The following is an 18,958-nucleotide window of genomic DNA, read 5'->3' as shown; positions in this document are numbered from 1 at the left end:
GTAGGAGCCCCTTGTTCCCGAGCCAACTCTTATTCTCATAATAGTTCAACATGACCTACCCTTTAGCCTACAGTTTGTATTGACAGTCAAGTACCTTTGTGTCCGGATTTATAATAAATCACACTGTAATATTTAATCCACAAATCGTTTGATAGACAGATGTAGAATCCCACTTCCTGTCGTTTATTATGATAAAATTCCCTTTTTCTTTATGCGGTTCTATGCGTTTCAGTCTGGAACCGCGCCACTGCTACGGTCGCAGGTTCGAATCCTGCCTCAGGCATGGATGTGTGTGATGTCCTTAGGTTAGTTAGGTTTAAGTAGTTCTAAGTTCTAGGGGCTGATGACCTCATATGCTAAGTCCCATGGTGCTCAGAGCCATTGAACCCTTTTTCTTTACTGAGTACATAATGATTTTTATTAAATTGTTGGGAGTGTGCACTCCTTATTTTACCAACTAGCAGGGTCCACTATCAATTGCTTTCATTACCGTTGTGCACATAATCAATTGGGTGGCAAGGAGGGGGTCGAGTGCGTGTCCAGTAATCATGCAAAATTCTCCAAAATTAAAGAGTTTAAAACTCTTCTCCCCCAGCACCTCGCACGGTTCCTATGCAGAATTCTGCTGCCGAAGACATCAGAAACGCTTTTACAGGGCCTTAACGAATTACACTTCACTGAATGACCAATGCTATCCGTAGTCCGAAACGCTACGCTCTAGCTCCCTACTTGTTACTACTAACAATGCGAGTGCGGTTTGATAAGTCTGGTAAAAAAGCAAGAAAAAATGTTTCTTTCGTAAACAACTCACCTTACTTCTCGACAAAATCTCCCCTGAGAGATAAACACTTGGCGCAGCCATCCTCCAACTTTTTCATCCCATCGGAAATAATAAGTTCCGTAAAACTCAGCAAAATATTTATTAACTGCAACGATCACTTTCTCATTTGATGAAAACTTCTTCCCAGGAAGACTAAGTTCCTAGTTATGGAGTAGGAAGAAGTGACTTGGAGCTAAGTCTGGTGAACAGGGTTGATGAGGAACCAATTCAATGAAATTCGTGCACTTTCGCCATTGATATCGCTGATGTGTGGGATAGTGCATTATCCTGGCGAAAGAGCACTTTTTTTGCGTGCCAACCTTGGTCTTCTAACAGCCAATGCAAGTTTCAAACGATCCAACAGTGAAACATATCAGAGCCCAGTTAAGATTTTGCCTTTTCCCAAATAATCTATGAGGATTATTCTTTTTGAATCCCAAAAAATAATGGTCATCATCTTACCAGCTGACAAACTAGTCTTTGCCTTCTTCGGTGCACTTTGTCCATTATTTTGACAGCAGTTTTGGCTCTGGTCATGTATAATGTAGCCAGGTTTCACCAACAGTCACAAATCGGAGCAGAAAGTCTTGCTGATTTCAACTAAACATCGCCATACATTGTGTAGAAATGTCGTGCCGGATGCGCCTTTGGTCGACTGTGAGCAATCGCGCACGCACGTCGAAACAGATTCGTCATAGCCAATGCTCTGTACAGGATATTATGCACTCGCTCAGTCGAGATGCCTAAAGTCTCAGCAATCTCAATAATTTTCATGTGGCGGTCTTGGACTACCATACCACAGATTTTGTCAATGGTTTCCTTTGTGGTAACCTCAATTGGACGGCTTCGGTGCTTATCCCACCAGGTTTAAATTTATTGATTGGCGACTCCATAGTGTCCTGTGCACTACGACCAGATAATGGGTATACTTGAAAGGAGAGACAGCATTGGTCGTATATTTTTGTTTATTATCGCAAAATCGATTTTCGGTCACTTAGTGACCATCTTCAGTGCTGTAATATATAACTTAAATTAGTAAGCACTGGTGTCAATAAGCTTACGGCGATCAAATTTATTGACCCAAAAATAAATGGTCTTCAATGACGGTGCAGAGCCCGCGTGAACTTCATTCAGTTCTGTTTTGATTTGAGCGGCAGTCCAGACCTTCAAATGAAAATGTTTATTAACGGCATTAAACTCGGTTTTCTCCATTTTAAATCACAGTTGACACACTGACCAATTCAGATAGATGTCAACAGTGAACAGTACGCTGAACATTGTTGAAATTCCTTATACAACCCTTTGAATAATCAAACTTACCCACCATGAAGGCACAACAAAAACTGGAAATTTGTGGTAAGGTCTTATGGGTCCAAACTGTTGAGGTCATCGGTCCCTAAGCTTACACACTACTTAATCTAACTTAAACTGACTTACGCTAAGGACAACACTCACACCCATCCCCGAGGGAGGACTCGAACCTCCGACAGGGGGACAACAAAAATGTTCCATTGTTTCATGGAAATTTACCAAACTTATCAAACCACCCTCGTACTGTACAACAAGTCCCTCTTCACCTTTCCTCTAGGGCCTGAAAACAGGGCGATTTTTTGAAGCGTACAAAAACATTAACTGCAGAAAATAGGGACAATCTGCTGACGAAAAATCCTGTTCCATTTTTTTGATTTGCTCAAAGGTTTAGTCAAAAACTGTCAAACATTTTTGTCCATAACCCACCACCCGTGGCTAAACAGTCAGCTGATTTCGAATGTTGGAACAAGCAGCTGTGTGGCACGCATCCTGGTTTGTGTAGAAAATACACGGTGGATGCTGGAGGCTTCCTGGTTTGTGTAGACAACACGCGATGGGTCCGAGAGACTTTCTATTTGTGTAGACAGCACGCAGTGGATACATACAAAGGAAGCTACGCTAAACTCTCCTGGGAAGTAGCGCTACCACCCAAGCCCAGAGCAAGTACGGCGTTTCCGTAGTAACGACATTCTTTCATTTGGTTCACCTGCACTTGTCAGCAGCGTGGTTGGCTTAGGTGAAACAGCTTCATGAAATCTTTTTAACCCTAGGATGCATATACAGGGCCTCCGAGGTCCTTGTATGTCTTCATTTTTTAAAAAATTATGCAATTTTTTGTTTGATTTCAAACTGCTTTCCAGTACTCTTTCACTAACACTGTGACATTCCTCCTATCAAGTCTGAATGAGATACCTTTTTAAGTTTTTTGTTTAATTCAATACGTTTACCCATACACAGTGAATGCATAAGCAGGGCTTCAGAAGCCCTCACACATTTATAAATGTTCTTTAGCCTATATTGTCTTCAACACTTGTTTGGGAGCAGTTATTAATTCAACAATAACTGTAGTGGTATTTCCAGCAACAGGAGTGCCAACAGCAGCAGCAGCTGTAGTAGTAATAGTATAACTAAAAAATAATACACACTACTTTCACATATTGCGATGTCGGTGTATTATTGATCTTTTTGCTATCAAAACTTTTATTATTGCATAGTATTGTTATCCTGTGCTGCTCTTGTCAGCCTCATTGTTACTGTAGTTAGTTTGTTGCTGCAAGGCCCATATTGCTACGAGTATGACTCGTTTGGTGCTGCACAAGCTGCTGTTCGAAAGACACGCCTTTTGCTATGGCTTCGACACGTAAAGTAAGAGAGTCAGTACGTGCAAATGCAGCTAATTTTGAAAGTGTTGTGGCTCAGTGGTTTGAAGAAGATGATTCTTGCGAGGAAGGAAATATTTTTGGAAGATGCAAGTAGTGAAAAGTCAGCCAATGAACCTGCAGATGTGAATATTGAGGCAGATGACAGTCCTTCCGATAATATTACTTCATCAGAGTCTGAAAATGAAGAACCACCACAAAAAGGTATAGAAGACCACACATACATTAGTCGGAATGGAACGATTTGGAAATTAGATCTTCCTGCAACTTTATGTACGCCTGTCCATAATATCGTAGAGAAGGCACCTGGTCCAACCCGTGGTTTGAAAACCTGTAAACCTAAGGATGCCTGGGACTATTTCATCTCCAAGGTAATACAAGAGGAAATCATCAACTGTACGAATATTGAAGGCAGAAGAGTGGCTGCTTTGCGTGGTAAAATGTGGAAAAACGTATCGTTTGCTGAAATGGAGGGTTTTCTTGGTCTTTTACTGCTTTCTGATGTTGAGAAGAGTTGGAATGTCCCTATTAGAGGATTATTCTTGGATGAAAAGGCAAATCCTACATATAAGGCCACCATGTCAGTAAATAGATTCGAGGATATAAGGAGAATGATTAGATTTGATGACAGGCGTACCCGTGAAGCTCGATCTGCAGATGATAAACTTGCAGCTGTTCGCTATGTACGGGAACTATTTCTTGACAAGTGTAGAAATATAATGATTCCCAATGATTCGCTCACAGTTGATGAGCAGCTAGTCCCATTCCGTGGAAGGTGCAGCTTCAACCAGTATATGCCCTCTAAACCAGCCAAGTATGGCATGCAAATATTTTGGTTATGTGATACTACATCTGCATATGCTTTAGACGGAAGACGGGAAGACGGGAAGAAAGCCCCATGAAACTATTCAGAAAAATCTTGGATTGAATGTGGTGAAAGATCTTGCTGAAAGCATTGAAGGATCATCAAAAAATATTCCTGTTGACAACTTCTTTACTAGTGTGCAGCTGGCAGAAGAGATGCTTCAGAAGCAAATTACAGTGGTGGGAACAATCAAACAAAATAAACCAGAAATTCCTAATGAGATGAAACCATCTGCCTCAAGAGCGATTCATTCCTCTTTGTTTGCATTTAGAGGTGACTTTACAATGGTGAGTTATGTTCCCAAAAAGAAAAAGTCTGTAATTCTCATTACCACAATGCATCACGACAGAAACATTGATGAAACTCATGCAAAAAAGAAACCAGATATAATAAAGTTCTATAACTCTACGAAGGGTCGAGTAGATCAAATGGACCAGAAAATTCGTTACTACACTTGCAAGAGACAAACAAGAAGATGGCCATTTGCATTATGGATGAATATGATGGACGTCGCAGCAATGAACAGTGAAATTTTATTTTCCGCCCAACATCTGACATACCATAGTGGAAGAAGTGATAAAAGGAGTTTGTTCCTAAGAGATTTAGCAGAGAAAGTGGTAAGACCACTAATGGAACTTTGTATTCAGATCCCTAATGTTCCAAAGAAAATCGTTGATGCCATGCAAAGATGTGGTGCTCAAAAAGATGTCATATTGCCGAACCAACTACCTGTTTCAGGAAAAAGAAGATGCAATTATTGTCTGTATAATAAACACAGGAAAAGTGCTATGACATGCATTAAACGTAAAACCAACATTTGTAAGGAACATAGTGGCGTTCTTTGTGCTTCTTGTCTATCACATGTTGAAAACTAAGAAAAATGCAATTTTATGTGAACAATGAATAATAACTTTTTGTCAAAATATTGCCTATATACATAATGTTGTGAATAATGAGTATGTTTTAATTGAAGAAATTGGTTGAAATAAATGTTACAAAATGTAAACTGCAACTTATACGTGAATAAATAAAATTATTTGTATATGTTCTATGTAAATAGATGTAACTAATAAAAATTCAATCTTAGAGTTTTTAAAAAAAAATTAATAAAATGTTGATTAGGCCCACCAGATCCTGTTACTGTATCTTAGGAATCTTTCAATATGGCAACAAATTTGACAGAAATAAGTTTAACTCCAAAGAATGATTATATGAAAAGAGAAAAATTTTAAATTAGGGCAGGGCCTTGGAGGCCCTGCATATGCATTCATGTGTGTTTTCGGCACCATGCATCCTAGGGTTAATGTGATAATTTTACGTATGAGTTAACCTCTTTTGTCATTTATGAGCTAGAAAAAAGCAATGAGCTCTGTATGTATTGTTTTGCGTCAAAGCAGGCGCCTAACTTTTAGGTTTTGTTCAACATTATCTGTGCTTCATTTATTTCCCCATACAAATCGCAAAGTCGCCCCGTGTACTCTATGTAGGTAAATACTAGTGCTTCAAAAATTATTTGATTGGACTCACTGCAATGCTGTCATCGTCAGAAACTAAACGCGACGCCCTGTTGATGTAGGCACCCTTCTCTGTCCCCCGCCTCTGTACCGCTGTTGCAGTTCTTGAACACCGATGCTCTGAGCGGTTTTCTTTTTTCTACCGCCATTTTTCCTCCTAAAGCACTTTTACGAAGCTGTTGTGTCGAATTAAGTCTCCAGTTAATTTAATTTTCCTGCTCGGTAGGGTGTTAATGAATGCCTTACTGCCTTTATTTTACTTTTAGTATTTGTTCATTAGATTTTCTTTGAGTCCAGGATGTTTCCGTGTCTTTTCTATACATTCGCATGTCTATTGCTTCTTTTTCTTTTTTTATTTCCCCAGAGTCCACCTTTCACAGTCGTAGCTCCAAATGAATGTCTCGATGAATTTCTTTCGTGTGTCTATATTATGGAGTTTGTTTGACGATTAATTATTCTCATTTCTGAAGATTTGTTTATTCATTACAATTATTCTTTTTAATATCCATTATACTTCTGTTGTGACGTGATAATTGTGCTTCCCAAGATACCAAAATTCACTTACATGCATTAGTATTCTGTACTTACGAGAAAAAATCGAAACACCAAAAAGTAATTAATGTAGAGTAATGAAATTTCTGGAATACATTTGTCTAGGCAACATGTTTAAGTGATTAACATCGCAAGATAACAGGATAATGTAAGCGCAATATAAGCCATTGCAAATGTGAAACTCTGGTACCTTAATAACTGGTGTAGGCGCCAGAACGCTGAATTCAAGCATGCAAGTGTGCATGCGTTGCGTTGTACTGATGCCAGACGTCAGTTCGTGGGATGGAGTTCCATGCCTGATGCACTTGATCGGTCAGCACAGGGACGGTTAATGCTGGTTGTGAATGATGCTGCAGTTGTCGCCCCATGATGTCCCATTTGTGCCCGACTGGAGACAGATCTGCTGATACAGCCGGCCAAGGCAACATGTAGTCACTCTGTCGAACTGTAGAACATGGTGGGTTACAATAGAGATGTGTGGAAGAGCGTTATCCTGTTGGAAAACACCCCCTGGAATTCTGTTCATGAATGGCAGTATAACAGGTCGAATCAGCAGACTGACGTACAAATTTGCAGTCAGAGTGCGCGGGGGTAACAACGAGAGTGTTCCTGCTCTCACACGAAATCGTACCCCAGACCATAATTCCAGGTGTGGGTCCAGGTTATCTAGCACGCAGACAGGTTAGTTGCAGGCTCTCAATTGGCCTCCTCCCAACCAACAGACGCTCTTCTCTGGCACCGAGGCAAAACCAGCTTTCATCAGATAAACCAACAGACTTCCGCCCTGCCGTCCAGAGAGCTCTCGCTTGACGCCACTGAAATCGCAAGTGGCGGTGGTTTAGTATCAGTGGAACGCACACTACAGGGCGGGTGGCTCGGAGTTGTCCTTGAAGAAGCCGATTTGCAACAGTTCGTTGTGTCACTGAGGTGACAGCTGCTGTTTACGTTGCTACTGCTGATGCAGTACGATGCTCCAGAGCCATGTAACGTACAGGATGGTCTTCCCTCTCGCTAATGTCTCGTGCCCTGTCTTCTTGCGACGGTATATTCCCGTGACCATAGCTTCCAGAAATCATGTAGATTGGCTACATTCCAACTAACTCATTCTGCAATATCGCAGAGGAAACATTGAGCTTGTCATACCCTTCTTACACGATCTCGCTCAAACTCAGTGAGGTGCTGATTATGGCGTCTTTGTGGGCTCAGAGGTATTCTTGACTAACATCAACTCACAACGTCCAGCCTCAGAGGTACCTAACGCTCACGTCCGTTGCTGCGTGTATTTAAAGCAAACCCGATTTGCATCCTCATAGTGGCGCTAGTAGTGTCACTTATGCGACTGGCGTGAAGTCTGAATAGACGTCGCCTTTCAGATGTAGAAACACGCCTGTCAGCCGGCCGGTGTGGCCGAGCGGTTCTAGGCGCTTCAGTCTGGAGCCGCGCGACCGCTACGGTCGCAGGTTCGAATCCTGCCTCGGGCATTAATGTGTGTGATGTCCTTAGGTTAGTTAGGTTTAAGTAGTTCTAAGTTCTAGGGGACTGATGACCTCAGAAGTTAAGTCCCATAGTGCTGAGAGCCATTTGAGCCACGCCTGTCAACTTTCGTTTATGTCACACAGCTGCTTCTTGGTGTTGCAACTTTTTCTCCGTCAGTGCATTTCCTATCTTAATGTTTCCTTTGATTCTGCTACATTTACTCGTATCTATTACCACTATTTTAGTCTTGTTTGTGATTGTTTTAATACAAATTATATTGGCAAAGTTTCAGATAATAACATTATTAAGAAGCTTCAAGGTAAATGATGACAGCCAAAACAGTTGCAGGATAAACATTTATTAAAATTCTTGACCAAGTTTTCGGTATATATAAATATACCTTCATCAGAAGTAAAAAATCCTGAATAGGAAGACACTTTCATTAGCAAAATCTTAGCATCGGATATGAGAAAGAAAAACACTAAAGCTTAAGTAACCGTGAAATTAGCAGACTAATACAGGTACAAAATCTAACAGTTACTTACTAAAATTACATCCTGCAATGGAGGTTAATAAAACTGTGCCAAGGCGCCGTCAATAGTTAAGACATCATCTCCATTTGTACAACATGATTATGGACAACAGGGTCAATGCCAACACAGTTTAGCACCAGTACTTCGCCTATGAACTATCCTGACGAGAGTGTGAAAGCATTAGGGCAGATGGTTCCGGCGAGAGAGAGCACTTATGGTATGTTCCAGACACTCGCTCATATTAAAATCCATGGATACATACACAAACGCATCAAAATTATTAAAATTTGTGCTAATTCAAACCTTCTCTCTTAATAAATAAAATATATCAGACCATTTAAAAACATCTATGTAAAATTGAAAATATGGATCCGATTTACCCGTGTCCTAGTGTCAAACAGATGAAGCTTGCGCTATGGAACACACCTAACGAGAGAGGGCACTAGTGTAATGCGCGAGAATCTCGCGTAACGTAAGCGGTAAAATACATACTAGCGAAAACAACCAAAATGTTACAGTAAAACGAAACCATCTGTCGTTGTGAATAAAAACGTACTAGTCAATCAACCACACATACACATCGAAAATCACAAACAGCAAACATAAGAAATACGTAAAATCCCAACAATACAGGAACAGCGCATTTCACCGGCAAAACAGGCAAGAAAACTAACTTCTAGTCAGCCAGACTATATTACATTAAGGCAAGGAGGGGTTTGCAACTGTCTAATAAAAAATTTTTGTTTCAAAGCTGCACCTGTTCATTAAAAACAAAACCATCTTTTAGAGACAGATGCTTGAAAATCTCTAATTCTTCGAGCAGGTCCAGTTTGTAACCCTTACTCGCTTCATGAAGCAATTCCACGTCATCCAGTTTCCGTGGCGTATGCTTTAAGAGCCATAGATGTTCAGCAAACGTGAAATTATGTAGTTTTCCCCATTTTTACCTAGCATGTGTTCTTTATACCTTACTTTAATGGGTCTACCTGTCTGTCCAATGTAATAGTTTGGGCAATCGTTATAAGTAATTTTGTAAACTCCGGATTTAGTGTAAAGTTCTTCCCGTGCTCCAATAGTATGAATCATACTTTGTTTCAGGCTGGCAACTCTGTAACCGTATTGTTTCTGTAGAAGTGTTCTTATCTTATAAGATACGTTCCCCAAAAATGGAATAGAAATAAAGTTATTACCCTCATTCTTTTTCGCCCTGTTATCTCCTAAGGTTCAATATTTTACAGCTGTTTGTTTCTTAACAATTTGGTCAGTTAATTTAGGGTCGTATCCATTGTTAGTAGCTATTGATTTTAATAAAGATATTTCATTTTCTAAACAATTCTGTTCTAAAGGTGTGCTCACAGCACGATTAACTGCAGAATGAAAGAAGGCGATTTTGTGAGTTTAAAATGACAAGAATCTACTGGGATAATATTATCAGAATAAGTTTCTTTACGAAAAATGTCGAAGCTAATAGTGTTATCAGATAACTGAAGTTTCAAGTCAAGAAAATGGAGTTCTCTCTCATTGTTTTGTATCTCTTTTGTGAAATTCATTTTCTCGTGAAAACTGTTAAAACCATGAAACAGTTGTTGTAGATCTTGGTGACTCCCTTGAAATATTATGAGTATATCATCAACATAACGAGCATAGAAAGAAATCATATTACCCAACACAGGATTATTTTTGAAAAAATTTTCTTCTAACACATTCACAAAGATGTCAGCTAAGATACCAGCTAACGGGCAACCCATGTCTAAACCGAATGGTTGTTCATACATTTTGCATTAAACTGAAAGTAATTGTAATCTAGTACGACCTGCAGTAGTGACATAAGTTCCGACATTTGCAACTCACTTAAAGTTCTATGTTGTCGAATGTTATCTTCAATAATCTTAAGAGTGATATCCACTGGAACATTACTGAATAAATTTTTTCTTTCTCATTTGCGATGCTAAGTTTTTGCTAATGAAAGTGTCTTCCTGTTCAGGATTTTTTACTTCTGATGAAGGTATATTTCTATATACCGAAACCTTGGTCAAGAATTTTAATAAATCTTTATCCTGCAACTGTTTTGGCTGTCATAATCTGCCGTGAAGAATTTCAACAGTTGCTGTTTCAGCCATGTTTAAAATCTTGAAATTATTAAGAAGGATTTGCTAGAACCTCAAAATAATTTACACGACTTTTTAAATATTAATTAAACAGATTCTACTTTTTTTGAGGTGGCATTTAAACAGTGCTCATTGTTATGTTTTATGTAAGCAATGATACCTTTAAACTAAAAATACTTCCAAAGTACTGCATGTTACATAATATCAAACATACGTCAAAAATCAGAAAGCTTGGTACTTTAAATGAATCCAGGTCAGTGTCCTAGCGAAAGTTTATTAGCGTGCTCAAAATTTTTTGAGTATATGGTGTTATGATATTTCAAATATCATGTTCCTTTCTGAAATAAATTTTCTCAGAAAAAGTAAACACACCGTAGGGCACAACAAAATATAAGTTATGGCCCTGCAAGGTATCTCCTACCTCGAGGTTTATGTTGGAACACTTTACGTCTAACCTCATTGTCAGGATCCAAACTATAACCTAGTGGTGCCATTCTGATTTCCACGTCTTCACATCATTTACCATTTTTTGTACACGCAATTTTTTTCTTATACTTTTGACTCCCACCTTGTATGTCAAAGCTAAACCGCTTAGGGAACATAAGAATCTCACTTTTGTGCCGTCCGTCCTGCCTTTATCATTTTGGCGAAGAGCTCAACATTCAGTCCTATATAGAAGCGCCCGTTTTTATATCGCACTGTGAAATCTGGTTTTTGGTTGTTGCCTCATTTGTTTGTCAAAGTTTCGACCCGCATTCCATTTAACTTATAATTATGTTCGGAGCAATGCGTTTTGATCATTTTTTACGCCAGATGGGTTTGTTTGTTTCCATTCTTGTGTTATTTAGTCCATACAGCTAATAAATAACAGTGCTGATTGGTCACATGCGCCCCTAGGACTCCGATTTATTACTATGGTTTTGGTGTAATTCATACCACCAAATTTAATTTTGATGTGTTTACGTTGGTGTAACCTCTTTATTGCATTGACTAAATTACTTTAAACTTGATAATTTTCTAATATTTGCCACAGTTTGTGTCTTTTTATTCGGCCGGAAACCTTGCAGTATATATAAATTGCGCATAACAGGACGTTTAAATTGCTTTGATAAATAAAAAGAAAAATATATGAGCAGTCACAAATGAAACCTCAACATTACTTCTTGTTTATTTCTTTTTCGTGACTGCCTATAGGGTCTACTGTTAGCATATGTATCTGAAATGAACGTAGAAAATGAGAGGGCTGACTGGTAGAGTGGGTCTTAACGAACATATTTCACATGGCAACCCATGTCCGCGTCCCTTAGCGTACGGCGCTGGGCGTTCTTGAACAGTGTCGATCGCAGCCATGAGGATGGGCACTTAACGTGCCATCTGAGCCGTGATGCTAGCAGGTCTGCAGGGCAACAATGTCAATGTATTCGTGGCATTAAAATAAACGAGAAGTCGGAGTGAAGTTTTATAACCTTTATATAAAAACAGTTGCAAAAAGCACTTGAAATTACACCCTTCTGCTTCAATCCACGACGTACAACGACCCTGGAGAGACTGTCACATTCTTTCAAACGCTCCTGGCACGGTGGAAATTGCATCGGAGGCTGTTTCAGCTCTTCATCAGTCTCAGTAGGTGTTGTGTACATAGTTCCGCGTAGTCAGCGCGTACACAACTTTCCCACTAGAGCGCGCCCCGCTAAGCACAACAGCGCAGGCACAGCGCTCGTCTGTCTCCGCACTACGAGATGGCGCTGTCTTAGAGACAGACCAAATTCTGCTTCCGCTGATCTGCGTATTAATATGTCACGTAGCCAATGAGATTGCTGCTAACGTAGAACCTTTTCTCCTCGCGGATCACACTCGCCAGTGATACCTGAACGCTCGAGGTATTATAAAGAGAGTACAGACCTCCGATTAGTCAGTCTGCATTAGTCTGCGTTAGTCTATAGTCAAGTTTCAGTTTGCGCCTAATAAGATTACCATATTCCTGTACATAGCCATGAAGATAAATGACTAGACACTTTTTCAAGTATCAGAGATATGTTAGAATAAGATTAACATACCAAGACCAAAGAAACTTCAGATTGTCAATTGTAAACAGCATCCAGAATCAAGTTACGTAATGTCTATGATTTTTACTATTTTAATAAATGTGTGTGAAAATTAATAAAGTTCTGTTTAAAGTTGGTCACCGCCAATCTGTTACTCTAAGCGTGCAAGTGGCATTTCTATTGTCTGACCTAACGGCAGAAGATAAACGCGCCACGATAAGACCACGAGACATATTGCTGACACTCGCCTACTTCACTAGAGCGACAAGTCAAATAATCTGATGGTGTGTGTACCGAAGGTCTTACAGTACGCACACCACAGTAGGTGTTTGATAGACAACAGACTTCAGGTGGCCCCAGAAGAAAAAATCAGTGAACAGCCAAGTCGGAGGAACGTGCAGGCCACGTCACCGACCCCCGCGCCCTATACAGTTCTCAGTGAAGGTTTCATCCAGATGCAGTCGCAATGCATGTGCGAAATGCACAGCTGCACCATCGTGTTGGTACCATACTCGCTGTCGCACGTGTAGACACCTCCAGCAGAGTTTCTCGTAAAGAGATTGAGCATCTGTTTGCGTTCATTCGCCGGGGAAACATGGACCGACAGGATTATCGTCTACCAAGCTGGCCCAAATGTTCACAGCGAAGCGACCTTGGCGACGACGAACAAAGGCGGCGTGTTCATTTTCAGTGCCCACACTTGTTGGTAGTGACTGTTGAACATATCTCTCGCGTAAAGCGTACCTCACCCGTGAAAAGTACACGGTTCGGAAAGTCCTGTTGAATGGAACACCTTAGCAAAGAACAGCATTCAGTTAGATGTGGAAAATCGTCTGGGTTAAGAGCCTGAACCTTCGGAAGGCGGTAGGCATGCAAATCTTCTTCATGCCACACACGCCAAGCTGTGGAATGGCTCACACCCATTTTTCGTGAAACACGCCACTGACTTGTTGAGCGTGTGTTTTCCAGCAGTGCTAACACCTCTTCAAGCCCTGGAGTCCGCACTGTGCGTTGGCGACCGCGTCCGTCAGGACTTCGCATCTATAACACAAAATGAACACACCGGTTGCAAAGTAGGCCTTAAACGCACATGCGCCATTACGAGAACGTACCAGTGGAAAACGTACCTCAGGCGAACCGGTCTCTAGTAGGAGCCTGTGGATGGCAGTAAATGTGCGTGGTTCTGGCACTCAACAATTCGGAAATCGCCGAACGTACAAACGTTGGGCCGAAAGAGCATTTACAGGGTTATTACAAATGATTGAAGCGATTTCACAGCTCTACAATATCTTTATTATTTGAGATATTTTCACAATGCTTTGCACACACATACAAAAACTCAAAAAGTTTTTTTTAGGCATTCACAAATGTTCGATATGTGCCCCTTTAGTGATTCAGCAGACATCAAGCCAATAATCAAGTTCCTGCCACACTCAGCGCAGCGTGTCCCAATCAATGAGTTCGAAAGCATCGTTGATGCGAGCTCGCAATTCTGGCACGTTTCTTGGTAGAGGAGGTTTAAACGCTGAATCTTTCACATAACCCCACAGAAAGAAATCGCATGGGGTTAAGTCAGGAGAGCGTGGAGGCCATGACATGAATTGCTGATCATGATCTCCACCACGACCGATCCATCGGTTTTCCAATCTCCTGTTTAAGAAATGCCGAACATCATGATGGAAGTGCGGTGGAGCACCATCCTGTTGAAAGATGAAGTCGGCGCTGTCGGTCTCCAGTTATGGCATGAGCCAATTTTCCAGCATGTCCAGATACACGTGTCCTGTAACGTTTTTTCGCAGAAGAAAAAGGGGCCGTAAACTTTAAACTGTGAGATTGCACAAAACACGTCAACTTTTGGTGAATTGGGAATTTGCTGCACGAATGCGTGAGGGTTCTCTACCGCCCAGATTCGCACATTGTGTCTGTTCACTTCACCATTAAGAAAAAATGTTGCTTCATCACTGAAAACAAGTTTCGCACTGAACGCATCCTCTTCCATGAGCTGTTGCAACCGCGCCGAAAATTCAAAGCATTTAGCTTTGTCATCGGGTGTCAGGGCTTGTAGCAATTGTAAACGGTAAGGCTTCTGCTTTAGCCTTTTCCGTAAGATTTTCCAAACCGTCGGCTGTGGTACGTTTAGCTCCCTGCTTGCTTTATTCGTCGACTTCCGCGGGCTACGCGTGAAACTTGCCCGCACGCGTTCAACCGTTTCTTCACTCACTGCAGGGCGACCTGTTGATTTCCCCTTACAGAGGCATCCAGAAGCTTTAAACTGCGCATACCATCGCCGAATGGAGTTAGCAGTCGGTGGATCTTTGTTGAACTTCGTCCTAAAGTGTCGTTGCACTGTTATGACTGACTGATGTGAGTGCATTTCAAGCACGACATACGCTTTCTCGGCTCCTGTCGCCATTTTGTCTCACTGCGCTCTCGAGCGCTCTGGCGGCAGAAACCTGAAGTGCGGCTTCAGCCGAACAAAACTTTATGAGTTTTTCTACGTATCTGTAGTGTGTCGTGACCATATGTCAATGAATGGAGCTACAGTGAATTTATGAAATCGCTTCAATCATTTGTAATAGCCCTGTATATCCGCCTCCCCGTAAGCCCTTTCCTCCCAAGAATAACACTCCATTTCCTGTCCTGCCCACATAGTAACAAACACAAGAGTTTCCCCGTTTGATGACAAACTGACGCAGGGCGAGCAAGACTCCGCAGCGTGAACAGGTGCTGCCCTCTGTGCAACACGTATGGAACAGGCATTTGCGCAGCCAAAATCGACACGTCCACGTCCCAGCAAAAGGTGAAAAATACGAAGTGTTGTCCCACCTGGTATATCCGCAACTATGTCGACTACAGCGTTTGCAAATAGAGGTCACGAAGCTTCAACCCGTCGTCTCATTTACCTTGATGTCACAAATACACTGAAATCGTTGCCCTGCAGGCCTGCCACCATGACGGCTCGGATGGCACATTGTGTGTCTACCGTCTTGGCGGTGCGCGACGCTGTCCAACAACGTCTAACGCTAAGGGATGCGGACATGGGTTGCTGTGTGAAATATGCTTCTCATCACCCACTCAACCAGCCCTCTTATTTTCTACAGAAATTTCAGGTAGATCGTGTATATACACCACTGGCCATTAAAATTGCTACACCAAGAAGAAATGCAGATGATAAACGGGTATTCGTTAAACAAATATATTATACTAGAACTGACATACGATTACATTTTCACGCAATTTGGGTGCATAGATCGTGAGAAATCAGTACCCAGAACAACCACCTCTGGGCGTAATAACGGCCTTGATGCGCCTGGGCATTGAGTCAAACAGAGCTTGGATGCCGTGTACAGGAACAGCTGCCCATGCAACTTCAACACGATACCACAGTTCATCAAGAGTAGTGACTGGCGTATTGTGACGAGCCAGTTGCTCAGCCACCATTGACCAGACGTTTTCAATTGGTGAAAGGGCAGCAGTCGAACATTTTCTGTATCCAGAAAGGCCCGTACAGGACCTGCAACATGCGGTCGTGCATTATCCTGCTGAAATGTAGGGTTTCGCAGGGATCGAATGAAGGGCAGAGCCACAGGTCGTAGCATATCTGAAATGTAACGTCCTCTGTTCGAAGTGCGGTCAATGTGAACAAGAGGTGACCGAGGCGTGTAAGCAATGGCACCCCATACCATCACGCCGGATGATACGCCAGTATGCAGATGACGAATACACGCTTCCAATGTGCGTTCACCGCGATGTCGCCAAACACGGATGCGACCATCATGATACTGTAAACAGAACCTGGATTCATTCTAAAAAATGACGTTTTGCAATTCGTGCACCCAGGTGCCCCTGTCTGTGATGCAGCGTCGAGGGTAACCGCAGCCGTAGTTTACGAGCTGATAGTCAATGCTGCTGCAAACGTCGTCGAACTGTTCGTAAAAATGGTTGTTGTCTTGCAAACGTCCCCATCTGTTGACTCAGGGATCGAGACGTGGCTGCACGATCCGTTACAACCATGCGGATAAGATGCCTGTCATCTCGACTGCTAGTGATACGAGGCCGTTGGGATCCAGCATGGCATTCCGTATTACCCTCCTGAACCCACCGATTCCATATTCTGCTAACAGTCATTGGATCTCGACCAATGCGAGCAGCAATGTCGCGATACGATAAACCGCAATCGCGATGGGCTACAATCCGACCTTTATCAAAGTCGGAAACGTGATGGTACGCATTTATCCTCCTTACACGAGGCATCACAACAACGTTTCACCAGGCAACGCCGGTCAACTGCTGTTTGTGTATGGGAAATCGGTTGGAAACTTTCCTCATGTCAGCACGTTGCAGGTGTCGCCACCGGCGCCAACCTTGTGTCGATGCTCTGAAAAGCTAATCATTTGCATATCACAGTATCTTCTTCCTGTCGGTTAAATTTCCCGTCTGTAGCACGTCATCTTCGTGGTGTAGCAATTTGAATGGCCAGTAGTGTATAATCAGATGCACATGACAGATGTTAACGACCATGTGATTGAAATTCACCCATAGTGACAAATAAAATATTTTATTCAAATAAGACCGCCCATGGAGTCAAGTATAAAGAAGACAATTACCTCTCTTAACTATATAACTGTATGTATGGGATATCATCACCGAGCTCCTGTAGACACGACATGATGATTCTACGTTTTTGCTTAAAAATCTGTAATGGGAGTAGGCACAAACGATGAAAAATTAGCAAGTGGTCGGCAATATTTGGCGCCTCTAACATTGATTTTATCCCTTACATACGTCACTTTTTCTTTATTAATCAGATATGAATTGTCTATACTGCTGATTATTAAAACTGGACCTCTATGAAGATATTATACAACAAACCTGAAATTTGTGTGAAGCGTACCACAAGCTTGCATATGCAGATGGTTAGCGTTTCGGCTCACCCACTGGTGTAACTAAAATTGGCGCCTCTTGCAAATTGTTCCATTTCTACATTAATCTGTCTCTTTAATAATTAAAGAGACAAATTAATATAGAAATGAGACAGTCTTTGATCATTAAAAAGACAAATTAATGAAGAAATGAAACATTTACAACAGGCGTTTTGTACTTTCATGTGACTTAAGGTTGGCATAATTGAGATGAGGTGTGAAGGCTGACGAATAAAACTTGTTTTGTTGACACTGGTATCCACAATTAAAGCAACAAACGGATATTTTGCAAAGTTCCGTTTATTTTGCCACAAAATACGCACATCAAAGAAAGTCTTGCATCACCTCGGTTCCGAGAGTTCCGGAAGCTGTACAGAAAATTGGAACAGAGAACATCATTTCCGCCCCTTTTATTGCTCACATTGCATGTTGTACCAGCGTACAGCGAGACCTTCAGAGGAGGTGGTCCAGATTTCTGTACACACCGGTATCTCTAATTCCAAGTAGCACGTCCTCTTGTATTGATGTATGTCTGTATTCGTCGTGGCATACTATCCACAAGTTTGTCCCACTCCTCAACGGCGATTGAACGTAGATCCTTCACACAGTTTGGGGGTTCACGTCGTCCATAAACAGCCCTTTTCAATCTATCCCAGGTATGTGCGATAGGGTTCATGTCTGGAGAACATGCTGGCCACTCTAGTCGAGCGATGTTGTTATCCTGAAGGAAGTCATTCACAAGATCTGCACGATGGGGGCGCGAATTGTTATCTATGAAGACGAATGCCTCACCAATATGCTGCCGATATTGTTGCACTATCGGTCAGAGAATGACATTAACGTATCGTACAGCCGTTACGGCGCCTCCCATGATCACCAGCGGCGAACGTCGGCCCCACTTAATGCCACCCCGAAACAGCAGGGATCCTCCACCTTGCTGCACTCGCTGGACAGTGTGTCTAAGGCGTTCAGCCTGACCGGATTGCCTCCAAACACGTCTCCGTGGTTGAAGGCATATGCGACACTCATCGGTGAAGAGAACGTGACGCTAATCCTTAGCGGTCCATTCGGCATGTTGTTGGGTCCATCTGTAACGGGCTGCATGGTGTCGTGATTGCAAAGATGGACCTCATCATGGACGTCGGGAGTGAAGTTGCGCATCATGCAGCCTATTGCACACAACTTGAGTCGTAAACGACGTCCTGTGGCTGCACGAAAAGCATTATCCAACATGGTGGCGTTTCTTTCAGGGTTCCTCCGAGCCGTAATCCGTAGGTAGCGATCATCCATTGCAATAGTGCCCCTTGGGCGGCCTGAATGAGGCATGTCATTGAGAGTTCCTGTCTCTCTGTATCTCCTCCATGTCCGAACACTATCGCTTTGGTTGACACCGAGACGCCAGGACACTTCCCTTGTTGAGAGCCCTTCCTGCC

This window comes from Schistocerca piceifrons, chromosome 3 (genome assembly GCF_021461385.2).
Source record: "Schistocerca piceifrons isolate TAMUIC-IGC-003096 chromosome 3, iqSchPice1.1, whole genome shotgun sequence".
Taxonomy (NCBI): Eukaryota; Metazoa; Arthropoda; class Insecta; order Orthoptera; family Acrididae; genus Schistocerca; species Schistocerca piceifrons.
Note: the sequence above shows the minus strand (reverse complement) of the source record.